This window comes from Scyliorhinus torazame, chromosome 18 (assembly GCF_047496885.1).
Source record: "Scyliorhinus torazame isolate Kashiwa2021f chromosome 18, sScyTor2.1, whole genome shotgun sequence".
NCBI lineage: Eukaryota > Metazoa > Chordata > Chondrichthyes > Carcharhiniformes > Scyliorhinidae > Scyliorhinus > Scyliorhinus torazame.
This window is the reverse complement of record NC_092724.1, coordinates 16,369,278-16,381,936: the sequence shown is the minus strand read 5'-3', so window position 1 is coordinate 16,381,936 and position 12,659 is coordinate 16,369,278. Positions and strand designations below refer to the sequence as shown.

The following is a 12,659-nucleotide window of genomic DNA, read 5'->3' as shown; positions in this document are numbered from 1 at the left end:
GTACTTGGTTCTCTTTTGAATTAAGAATCTTGCATTTGTCATAACTCTTCCTTCTCTGTTTCATTTTAACTCCATCGTTAGTCTTCCAGGGAGTTTTGGATGCCCATCTTTCCCTGTGGTGGGAACTTCCCACTGGAGGGTGGCACGGTGGTTAGCACCGCTGCCTCACAGCGCCAGGGACCCGGTTTCGATTCCAACCTCGGGTGACTGTATGGAGTTTGCACATTCTCCCCGCGTCTGCATGGGTTACCTCCGGTTTCCTCCCACAGTCCAAACATGTGCATGTTAGGTGGTTTGGGCCATGCTAAATTGCCCCCAGGTGGAGTTACAGGGATGGGGTGGGAGTTTGGGCCGAGGTGGGGTGTTCTTTCAGAGGGTCAATGCAGACCCAATGGGCCGAATGGCCTCCTTCTGCTCTGTAGGAAACTTGTCTGACTGTACCTGAGCCATCTCCTCTTTGAATTCCTGCCATTGTCCAATGACCGTATTGTCCACTGATTTTTGTAACTAAACCACCCAAACTCCTAAACTGGCTTCACAAAAACATAAGAAATAGGAGCAGACCCCATGACCCCTCGAGAACTGAATACTAGCGTGACTGATCTTGGGTTCCACCTAGCTTCTCGCTCCCCATATTCCTTAATTCCCTGGGAGACCAAAAATCTGTTTATCCCAGCCTTAAATATACTGAACAATGGAGCGTCGCTAGTTGCTTCACAGCTCCAGGGTCCCAGGTTCGATTCCCGGCTTGGGTCACTGTCTGTGCGGAGTCTGCACGTTCTCCCCATGTCTGCGTGGGTTTCCTCCGGGTCCTCCGGTTTCCTCCCACAGTCCAAAGATGTGCAGGTTAGGTGGATTGGCCATGATAAATTGCCCTTAGTGTCCAAAAAAAAGGTTGGGTGGGGTTACTGTGGGATAAGGTGAAGGTGTGGTCTTGGGTAGGGCGCTCTTTCCAAGGGCTGGTGCAGACTCGATGGGCCGAATGGCCTCCTTCTGCCCAGTAAATTCTATGAATAATTCTATGAATCCGCAATCCTCTGTGTAGTATAAGGTCTGACAGAATTAAGGTTGATGTGGAACTGAGTCTAATGACCCACACAGTCATGTAAGAGATGTGCCACCCAGGGTCAGTATGGTTTGGACAGAGCTGTGTGTAGACCCAAGCACGGAGACAGCTCCGACCTAACTTTCATCCATTACTGTATATTTATAGGTATTCTGGTAGTTAATTAAGGCTAACCCACTAAACACTAAAAATACTTTATCAAACACGACGTAACTGGGGGTCACATGATGTGAGCGCAGCATTGATGAATTTTTGTGCCCTCTGGCGCTACTGATCTTTTAATCCTTTTTGTTATCCGAATACACAAGCCATAATTATTTGTTCCCAGTGCGTACGTCCTGTGCTGTGTTCCTGGACGATCCTGGCTAGGTTTCGCCAATGAGGAGCTGGGTTAAGTGGGAAAATCCTGGTTTGATTGGGGCGGTTGGAGGTGGCTGGGGAGGGGGTCCAGCCTGGCGTGGCGGTTTTGCGAGTGAGGGGTCCTGCACTGTGGCGGTGCTGCGGGGCGTCAAGGTGGTGGCTGCCGTCGGGAATGGAGATGTGGCCGCCGATCTTGGCTCTTTGGCATGGGTCGTCGGTGTTCACGTTGATGAACTACGGGATATCCTTAAGACAATGGATGAAGCGGAGAAGAGAATCTGGTCACTCAACAGGGCAGTCTCCTTGGTGGGGCCCCACCTTCGGTCCTTGGAAACCCTGTTGTACGGTATGTCCAAAGTTCAGATCGATTCGGGGTGATGGGGCCGGATGGGGAGCGTTTGTGCGCCTGGTCTTCTGAGGGGAGCCGGGGGCACATTCCAATCCGAAGCCAAGGACTGGCTGCCGTGCGTTCACAACCTTGGCTTGAAGGTTGGGCGTTTCGAGTTCAACGGGGCACATTGTATCCAGTCTTCGGTCCCTGGGGTCAGTCCGAGACCCCGACCACTGGCCTTGCGTTGTCTTGTAGCGATGTTGGTCAGGAAGGGGCGGAGACAGCCGGACACATACGGGTCCTCGCCTCTCGCTGGGCCTAGATTTCCCGTCGCCTGGGCCGCTGGACAACGACATGGCAGAGCTGTAGGTGCTCCGATCCGATAAAACTCCAGAGGGTTCCTGAATGCGACTCGCTGACAATAATTCTCTTGTGGCTTCGGCCTTTTCAAGCTCCATGGATGGTAATATTATCCTGCGGTTTGTCAATAACCCTGAACTTTATTCCCTGATGATTATGCCGCTGATTTTGTGTTACTGCCTTGCATCCTGACAAGGGTATTCGATATATGAGCACAGAGCTGATGGTCGCCTGTTATTTATTATATGGCAACTGAGTTGAGCGTTGTGCAATACTTGCCTAGTGTGGGTTTATATGTGCTGTAATCCTTACTCTTACAAAGAGGGAGCATATTTTAGCTACCCTTCACTTTGCAAAGAGCAGTGCCACAGCAGGGTGATGGGTGGATGGGTTGGTGTGGAGGTGGTTGGTACGGCCAAGTAAGTCCTCATTGTGGATGAGGAAATCCCCCGGTTAGCACCTTCAGTCTCGTGTTTCTTTTTTGTATTATTGTTATGTTGGGACTATGGAATCCTTGCTTGTCTCCTATCAAGGAGCAGACAGGTCAGGTGTTCTACAGAAGACTGGGTTCTTTTTGATTCTCCTTTGTTTTTGGCATCTCTGGTGTGGTTGGAGTGGGAAAGGTGCAATGGTGCATCCACGGGCGTGGTCAATTAATCTTTGATTGGCTGCGGTGTGGGTAGTGGTAGGGGGGGCGGCTCGGTGGCACAGTGGCTAGCACTGCTGCCTCACAGCTCCAGGGTCCCAGGTTCGATTCCCGGCTTGGGCCACTCTCTGTGCGGAGTCTGCACGTTCTCCTCGTGTCTGCGTGGGTTTCCTCTGGGTGCTCCGGTTTCCGCCCACAGTCCAAAGATGTGTAGGTTAGATGGATTGGCCATGCTAAATTGCCCCTTACAGACAAAATATGTGCAGGCTGGGTGGGGTCAAGGTAGGGTGCTCTTTCAGGGGGAATGTACAGATTCAATGGGCTGAATGGCCTCCTTCTGCACTGTAGGAGTTCTAGTTATAAATAGGTTATTTGATTGAGTAGGCTGGGGCAGTAATAAGTGTTTACTCGGGTCAGGCAGAGGGTGCGATGGGTGGTAGAGTAGGTTACCCTTCCTGCAGTTGACCCCTTTTGGGGGCTCCTGGTCTGCTCCCCTTCTTATAATAGGGTTCCACTGGGGGGTGGGGGGTAGTTACTTGTTAGCTATAGGCCTGAGTATGCGTTTGAGCATTGTGGATCGGGGTTTTTGGAGTTTGGAGGGTGGGTTAGATGGGGGAGTGCGGCGCCTTCCTCCAAGTAGTCTTATTCAGAGACTTCCAGGTTGACCTTTCTTGAGGCCGGGGCTCCCCGAGGGAAGCGGTCTCCTGCTTCTTGCGGGCCTGTGCCCGTTTGGTTCCTGGTATCCCATTTGTGAAGGTGGGCGGTGCTGGACGTTGTCTGGCATCCATTGGTTAATCCTAGTGTTCCTCTATTTTTGGGGTTGCCTCACTTCACTTCGATAGGAGCTCCAATTTGCTTTGTTTTGTCTCGGGGGGGGGGGTTTCCCGTATCGTGTCGGTGAGGGGAGGGCTGTACCCCTCCCAAGACACCCAGTGGTTGGGTATCTTGACGATTCCTCTTCTCCTCCTTGGTGGAGGATAGTGTAAACCTTCCAGTGTCGGTGGTGCCTCTGATTTGGCTGGAGAGGAGTGAGGTCTGTTGTCTATCGGGTCTTGGCATGCTTGGATTTCTGGCTCCTGTATACGAGAGTGTACCGTGCTGGGCCATGTCTTGTACTCTGGCCGATATCCTGTCGTCCCCCTTTGTTCTCCTTCGATTGGGTTACTCTTCTTTGCCTGGATGTCTTGGGAGGGTGAGCTCGGGTTTGTTTGTGCAGGTTTTTCCTTTCCTTTTTTGCCTTGTGGAGGACGGCGTGCACCACAGGGCCAGCTGCTCATGGCTATGTCCTGATATCCTCTTATCCTGAGATCCCTGTTCTTGGTAGTGGCTTCTTATCCTGTGCTGGAGATGCCAAACGCAATGATTTCGATGTGAACAAACTGTATGAATCTCACGAGATGTTTTGAGCGTCGCGAATCTCACGAGATTCAACGGCCTCTCCCCGGCACCAAGTGGGGCCTGGCGCGGCTGTTGAATTGCGCCTGTCATAATATTGTTGCCTCTGGCGTAATGGGAGTTGGGGGAGGTGAGCCCGGACATGGCGCAAAATTGTTAACCTATATCTTCTTTTTCTGATCGAGTATTCATTACATGTGAAGGTTTGCGCCAGCTTACCATATTTTCTTGGCCTTATCCTCTTTTCCCCCATTCTCCAGTGTACCCGTGTACTGGTTTTCCTGGTATAAATGAAGGCACCGGCTCTAATGATTAATGATTAGGTGGGACTACCTGTATTGTCGTTCTCCTGCTTTTTAATGATTTTTTATGAATTTGTATATGTTGAAGCATTTATACTGCGCTGTACCAACCCTGGGGATTTGTTGCATTATTTGTAAAACTGGAAAATCCCTAATAAAAATATATGAATTTTTAAAAATAAGGTGCGGGATTCAGCGTTTCCCAACGCCGATTTTGTAACCAGAGATCGGGCAGAGAATCCCTTTTTGACGACGGAATTGGTGGCGGCGCCTGTTTTCATATGCTCCGCCCCTCCAAGGTGGCGTCATTGAGGAGCGCCCTGTACGCCGTAGGGATGGCCTCAGGACGTTACCTGAAGGCCCGCCCCCGATGGGCCGAGTTCCCAACCGCGCGGCGGACGTGTGGTCTCAGCGGTCAGGAACCCGGCGTGGCGGCGCTGCACGCAGTCCGCAGCCGCCACAGTCGGGTGGAAGCCGTGCTGCTGGCCGGGGGGGGGGGGGGGGCTTCGGCAACGGCTGGAGGGACTGGTGGGGGATGGCCAGGGGGTGGCAAGGGGGTGTACAGGGGTGCACTATCTGGCAGGTCGGGTCCCCGCACCGCCGGCGCCATGTTGTGCGGCGCGACTGCTGCAGGTCGTCACCGTGCGCAAGCGCAGCCACGGACCCGCCCATTCTCCAGCCATTTCTGCTGCGGAGGCCGGGCGATTTACGTGGCGCAGCTGCTAGCCCCTCACCGGTCGGAGGTTCGGTGCCGCGGCGAAGCCGATTTGTTTGACGTAAAACGCCTTGGATCCTCCGGACGTAGTCTGTAAATCGGAGAATCCAGCCCAAGTTGTAGCCAGCACCCTACCAGATGGTGGCAGCTCAAGGAAAAAACGCAAAGCTCCCCCGGAAAAAATACGCAGACAGGCCAAAGACTGAGGAAGAATTCAAAAAAGCATTCTGACCTAATGAGAAGCTCCAGGCACAGAAGCGTAGTGGAAAGTTTCCCAGGAGAAAGCTCCAAAGAATGGCTGTGAAGCTGAAGGTAGAAATTTAAAATTCCTTACTGCGACAGGAGAGAAGCCTCCTATGAATCTCCTTTGGAAGTCTAGCTTCAGAGTGCCGAGTCGGAAGAACTTGCAAAGGTGAGCTAAATCTTTAAAAACTCCAGGCTGCAGAAAGTCCTGAGAAATCTTCAAAGGAATTCAGCGTCAGAAATACAGTTTGGGGGAAACACATTGCTAAAATCCTATTGCTGGGTCGGAGCCACACCACTCTATGAGCCTGGGTGATTCTGATATCCAGTCATTTGTATAATCCTGGAACCACTAAGGTATGGCGGCGAACAGACCTTCCAGATGATACACATCATCTGTAACCAGCCTTTCTCGCTCCTGAGCCGAGATGCGTGTGTCGCCCTGGATCTCCTCAAAGTGGCAGATGTCCAAGACACCCACTGTCATTAATCATACAGAACTGCAAGTTCCTGAGTGCTCAAACACTAAAGAGTGTGCAGTGGGGACTTCAACGCTGAACTGTCTTCTCTCTTTGCGGAGAAGGTTTGTCCATTCTTGTTGCAGGTGCCAGAAAGCCTTCAATGGTCAGACCACCCAGGAGGTAACCACGATGCCTCCAGTGGAGAATATAAAAGAGGGCGTCCAACAGTTTGATGATCTTCAACGGGCGGCACGGTAGCACAGTGGGTAGCACACTTGCTTCACAGCTCCAGGGTCCCAGGTTCGATTCCCGGCTTGGGTCACTGTCTGTGCCGAGTCTGCACGTTCTCCCCGTGTCTGTGTGGGCTTCCTCCGGTTTCCTTCCACAAGTCCCGAAAGACATCTGTTAGGTGAATTGGACATTCTCAACTCTCCCTCTGTGCACCTGGACAGGCGCCGGAATGTGGCGACTAGAGGATTTTCACAGTAACTTCACTGCAGTGACAACAAAGATTATTAAATTAAAAATTATTAGCCTCCAACTCCGATAGTGGTTCAACAGGTCAACGCTGCAACCACCAAACATGCTCTGCCACTCCCAGCCAGCATGCCAGATCGCAAAGACTTTCTGGAACAAGCCATCCATTGCCAATGGTGAAATTCAGAGGTGGGCGTTGTCATAATATCCACTCATGTATATAATGAGATGCAGACAGGCTGTGATTGACACACAGGATAACCAATGAACACACACGACACATAACAACCAATCACCAGACAGGACACCACCACTCTAAAGCACACAGGGCATTAAGACTCTCCCTCTCTCGACAGGACACAGCTACTGAGATAGTAAGAGTGCACAAGCCAGTGAGCACTATCACCATGAGGTAGAGAGTTAGTCTGGTCAAGCCAGTAGGAGGTTATCAGTTAGATTGATAGAGTGTCAACTCACAGCAGACTATGTACAGCAATCAGGAAGTTCAATAAAACAGTGTTGGACCATCTCCTGTGTCAGAAGCCTGTTTCTAGTTTCACTGCATCCAGTTGCAGTCAATGTTGAACCAACTTACTTAACACATCATGGTACCAGAGTGCTATTAATCCTAACGAACCTACCTCGAGTGCATCTGCAACGACCAGCAAGAAGCCATCCAGCGGCATGGAAAGGATCCAGCCTCCTTCGCAACTCCGGCGTCTCGTTAAAAAGTCGACAGTGTTCCAGTGGCTTCCCGCACATTAAGCAGAGTGGCTTGAGCTGAAGGCGAAGCTCACCACAGCCCCAGTACTGGCGTTCTTTGACCCAACCAAGGAAACCAAGATATCCACAGACGGCATTGGTGTGGTGCTCCTCCAGCGAGACGATTCCTCGTCCTGGGCTCCAGTGGCATATGCCTCCAGGGCCATGACTCCGCCCAGATCGAAAAGGAGTGTCTGGGTCTCCTGACAGGAATAGTCAAGTTTCATGACTACGTATACGGTCTGCCGAAGTTCACGGTGGAAACAGACCACAGGCCTCTAGTCCACATAATCCAGAAGGATTTAAATGACATGTCACCTCGGCTGCAGCGAATTCTTCTTCGTCTCCGCCGATATGACTTTGAACTCGTCTATACACCGGGCAAGGAGCTGATCGTCGCGGATGCCCTATCCCGATCCATCACCATGCCGTGTGAACCGGGTGACTTCATTCGCTACATCGAGGCACAGGTGCAGTTGTGTGCCAGCAACCTCCCAGCCACTGGTGAACGAGTTGAAAATGAAATGAAAATCGCTTATTGTCACAAGTAGGCTTCAAATGAAGTTACTGTGAAAAGCCCCTAGTCGCCACATTCCGGCGCCTGTTCAGGGAGGCTGGTACGGGATATGTTGTTCTTAAATGTAATGTTGTTCTTAAATGTTGAAGGCCAATTATCTCTTTCACGCAAATGGGCGTGATTACGTGCTCTTGGTCGACTACTTCTCCAGCTACCCGGAAGTGGTGAAACTGTCGGACCTCACGTCCAAGTCAGTGATTAAAGCCTGCAAAGAGACGTTTGCCAGGCACGGCATACCACTCACAGTAATGAGTGACAACGGCCCATGTTTCTACAGCCAAGAGTGGTCCGACTTTGCACGATCCTACCACTTCAGTCACATCACATCCATTCCTCATTACCCGTAATCAAACGGGAAGGCCGAAAAAGGGGTCCATATTGTCAAGCGGTTGCTGTGCCAGGCTGCAGACTCAGCCTCGGACTTCAACCTGGCGCTGTTGGCATACAGGGCAACCCCTCTGTCGACTGGTTTGTCTCCGGCACAGCTGCTCATGAACCGCAACCTGAGGACGACTCTTCCAGCCATCCATGTGCCAGACCTTGACTGCCTCACGGTGCTGCAGAAAGTGCAGCGATCCAGGGACCAGCAGCAGATCACGTATGATGCTCATGCCAAGGATCTACCTGCGCTGGCTCCAGACAATGTTGTTCGCATCCAGTTGCCTGAGGGAGGTTGGTCAGCCCCAGATATTATCGTCAGGCAGACTTCCCCCAGGTCCTTCGTTGTCCAAATGGCTGATGGCTCCATTCTACGGCGCAACAGGAGGGCGCTACGAAACATTCCCTGCCCACCGCCTGGCCGCACTTCTCCGCATGTCATCATGCCTCCTCCGGACATCTCGCAACACGAGGCCACCGATCTGGCAGCGATCCAGCCTCTCCATGAGGCCACCGACAGGGCAGCAATCCCGCCTGTCCAAGTACCGGCGTCCCCCCCTCCACCTCAGAGGCGATCGACAAGAATTTGTCGCCCGCCACAAAGACTGAATCTATAGACTTAAATCTTGTAAATTTTGTTCAGTTTGCTCTGTATCTGCACGATAGACACCTTCCCATGTACATATGTTCATTCACTCACCACTCGTATATAATCATGCATGTATATATATCGCCACGTTCCAAAATTTACTTCAAAAAGGGGAGATGTCATAATATCCACTCATGTATATAATGAGATGCAGACAGGCAGTGATTGACACACAGGATAACCAATGAACACACACGACACATAACAACCAATCACCAGACAGGACACCACCACTCTAAAGCACACAGGGCATTAAGACTCTCCCTCTCTCGACAGGACACAGCTACTGAGATAGTAAGTGTGCACAAGCCAGTGAGCACTATCACCATGAGGTAGAGAGTTAGTCTGGTCAAGCCAGTAGGAGGGTATCAGTTAGATTGATAGAGTGTCAACTCACAGCAGACTATGTACAGCAATCAGGAAGTTCAATAAAACAGTGTTGGACCACCTCCTGTGTCAGAAGCTTGTTTCTAGTTTCACTGCATCCAGTTGCAGTCAACGTTGAACCAACTTACTTAACACATCAGGCGTATCACTGAACCTCATTCTCTTTACGGGAATGTTCGTCCTCCGCCACAGAGGACATCAAGGCGGCAACGACAGAAAAAGCGGAATAAGTGACAAGGAGGATGAACACACGCCCACCCTGCAAGAAACAAGTTAGGGTAGCAGCAACCATCCAACACAGCGGCTGGACTGACCAAGTGTGGTTCAACACAAAGGAATGGGAGGAAATTAATGCAAAGGTACCCAGATACCAGAACGACCTTCAAACCAACAGAACCAGCAGCGACAGAGTCTGTCGCTCCTCGATAGTCGAGCAGACGAGATATGGAAGACCACCTGGATCTTTGAATTTAAGACTCTTAGAGGGGAGATGGGGGAGTGTTAATGTAGTAATATTGATAATGTAGTAATAGTTATAATGTATTAATAAGAAGAGAATACACAAAGTAACCTACAACAGCACAAAATACATTAGGTAAAGACTTGGGCAGGTGCAATCTGAGGGTCTGGCACTTAAAGGGTTAATTTGGGACTGAGTACAGTACCAGCCACACAGCAATGTAAGAGAAAACATTACCTGCACTTAGGGTTCAGTGTTGGACAGAGCTTCAGAATTAAGCGTGGCATCAGTTCCTAGCTCGTATATTTTACTGCATATTTGTAAATAGTTTCAGTAGTTAATAAAGACTTTGTTAACTTGCTAAAGACCATGAGGACTTCATCAAATGCACTAAGAAGTAACCAATACGCTCCAACACTCTGGGTGGAGAATTCCAAAGACTCACAACCCTCTCTGCGTGAAGTAATTTCTCCTCATCTCAGTCCTAAATGGTCGTCCCCCCGTGCCCTGAGACTGAGCCCCTCGTGTTTTGATTCCCCGACCAGCGGGAACCCTATCAAGAGCGCAAGTAATAGGAGCAGGAGTAGATTTTACGGCCCCTCATACAAGTCCTTAGGGAGATCACCCGATCATTCTTCTGAATTCCAGATTAGGACAGTGACTAAGACCTGTGTGAGAGGAGAGGCAAACTGTACCAGCAGTGAAATGATATAATCATCAATCTCCGTGATGTCACCTAGATTCTCCACTCAACTGCCTGAGTCAGTGGCCTCCCTGACAATCAGTGTCATCCATATCAACTCTGCATTGAGACGGACCCCTTGGAAAATAATGCAGATGATGCAAACATCAACTGAAATATTGATAGACTGGCCAATTTTCATCAGCCCCTGACATTTAAAGAAATGCAAATGACGACATATAGGAACTTACTCAGGGAATTGTTCAAAATAATAAAGTCAACAAAACTGAGGGGAATGATATAGGCCCCGAGGTATATATATTCATTGAAGTACACAGCCAACTAACCATTTCTTCAGATAGAGGTTCTGGGTTCAGCATTGTAGAAAGTGCACGCGCACACACACACACACGCACACAAGAGTCATGCGATTGCAGCGTGTTAAGAGATAACTTACCTACGCTGTCAGAGCCTGGTCCACCAGTATATCAGTTCTTACCATTGCCACCGGTTGACTGATGAGAGTTTCAATTAATGACAGGAAAGACTTGAGTCTCCTCACGTGACCATGTGTGTGTCCGTTCCGTTGAGAGAAAACCAGAGGAAACTTGTGGTTAGTCGATTTTTTAATTTTCTGTTTGCACCAGACTGTGAAACAAGCTAGTGCGAAGGCAATACTTGTGAGTGAAAAGCACAGTGTGGCTTCCTCTCTAGAGGAATCAGCATTTCCGACACCGTGCTCATGCCAACCTACGTACAACCTGTGGACTGTGAGTGACCTTCGGCGTGACAGCTCTCGCTATGGTCAATGCCGGTCAGGACACCGGCTGAGTTTGCAGAACCATTGCTCTGCTCAGTCTCCTAGCCTGAGGTCTCTCAGTCACCCTGCCTCTCTGCATCGCTCTTTTAATTTCACGTTGACTTGCAAAATGGCTTCTTTGCGCAGGAAACAAACAGACGCTCCCCTCCGAAAGCTGCGTTTCCCCATGTCCTCACTTGGACTCACTCAATGGTGAGAATGAAAGAAAGAAATTGCATTTATATAGCGCTTTTCAAAACTTCAGGCCTTCCCAAAGCACTTTACAGCCAGTTTACTATTTATTCATTCATGGGATATGGGCTTCGCTGGCCCGGCCAGCATTTGTTGCCCATCACTAATTGCCCTTGAGAAGGTGGTGGTGAGCTGCCTTCTTGAACCGCTGCAGTCCCTGTGGTGTATGTACACCCACAGTGCTGTTGGGCAGGGAGATCAAGGCCTTGTGTTAGAAAATATGCCACAGGATGTTGTTGTCCTAAAGCACACCCAAGCATGTTTAGGAACATTTGAACTTTGAGAGTCCGATCGCATGACATATTGATGATGTCATCAGCCGTTTGCTTGATAAAATGGGCAGTCTGACCTAACGGCATTTCGAGTAAACACCTTTCAACTAAAACTCTTGCTTTGTGGTCAGCAAGCTTACCCTTTAAAAATACCACAAAGACAATTGGCGACGAGGTCTGAACCAGACTCCCGGAGAAGTAAAAAAAAATAGAGAAATCGTTGATCCACGCATAGACATTTGGAAAGGATTCGAAACCTAAAACCTTCTATGCACCAAAGCTGTCAATGGAGGGGTGCAAAAATTCTGTAGCGGCCATCGAAGGAACCAAAATTTAAACGTAGATTTTGAGGGAAACAAAACTGAAAACAATCTTGTCTCAAGCTCGGTCCTGAACAGTAAAAGGAGCACTGTGAATAACACATACCTACAACTGGGGGTGTTCCAAAACATGGCTGAGCACAGGGGTAGCCTGTTTGAAAAGCGAGGTAGGGCTAAAACATTTCTGGCACATCAAGGGAGAGAATATTCAACCTCCTGCGAAATCTGATGCAGCAAGAAAAAACAGTCTCAAAAATGGTGAGATTGTGGAGAAATCTCCCCCCCAATAGAAATCCATCCCAGTACAAATCCACCCCAATAGAAATCTATCCCCAATAGAAACCCACCCAATAGAAAACTACCCCCAGTAGAAACCTAACCCAACAGAAACCAACCCCAATAAAAATCTACCCCCAATAGAAATCTACCCCAATAGAAATCCACCCCAATAGAAATCCACCCCAATAGAAATCCACCCCAATAGAAACCAAACCCAACAGAAACCAAACCCAATAGAAATCTGCCCCCAGTAGAAACCTAACCCAACAGAAACCAACCCCAATAAAAATCTACCCCCAATAGAAATCTACCCCAATAGAAATCCACCCCAATAGAAATCCACCCCAATAGAAATCCACTCCAATAGTAATCCATCCCAATAGAAATCCACCCCAATAGAAATCCACACCAATAGAAACCAACCCCAATATAAATCCACCCCAGTAGAAACCGACCCCAATAGAAATCCACCGCAATAGAAACCCA

General features: G+C 49.5%; 1 protein-coding gene across 1 annotated transcript in view; it reads right to left on the bottom strand.

The window, feature by feature from the left end:
- The window catches only part of arhgef18b (rho/rac guanine nucleotide exchange factor (GEF) 18b), a 293,165-nt gene extending 282,430 nt beyond the window's left edge, over nucleotides 1–10,735 (bottom strand). Inside the window, 1 exon segment of the mRNA XM_072482241.1 lies at nucleotides 10,709–10,735. The gene's annotated coding sequence lies outside the window, so the exon portion shown is untranslated.
- Nucleotides 10,736–12,659: the final 1,924 nt, after the last annotated feature.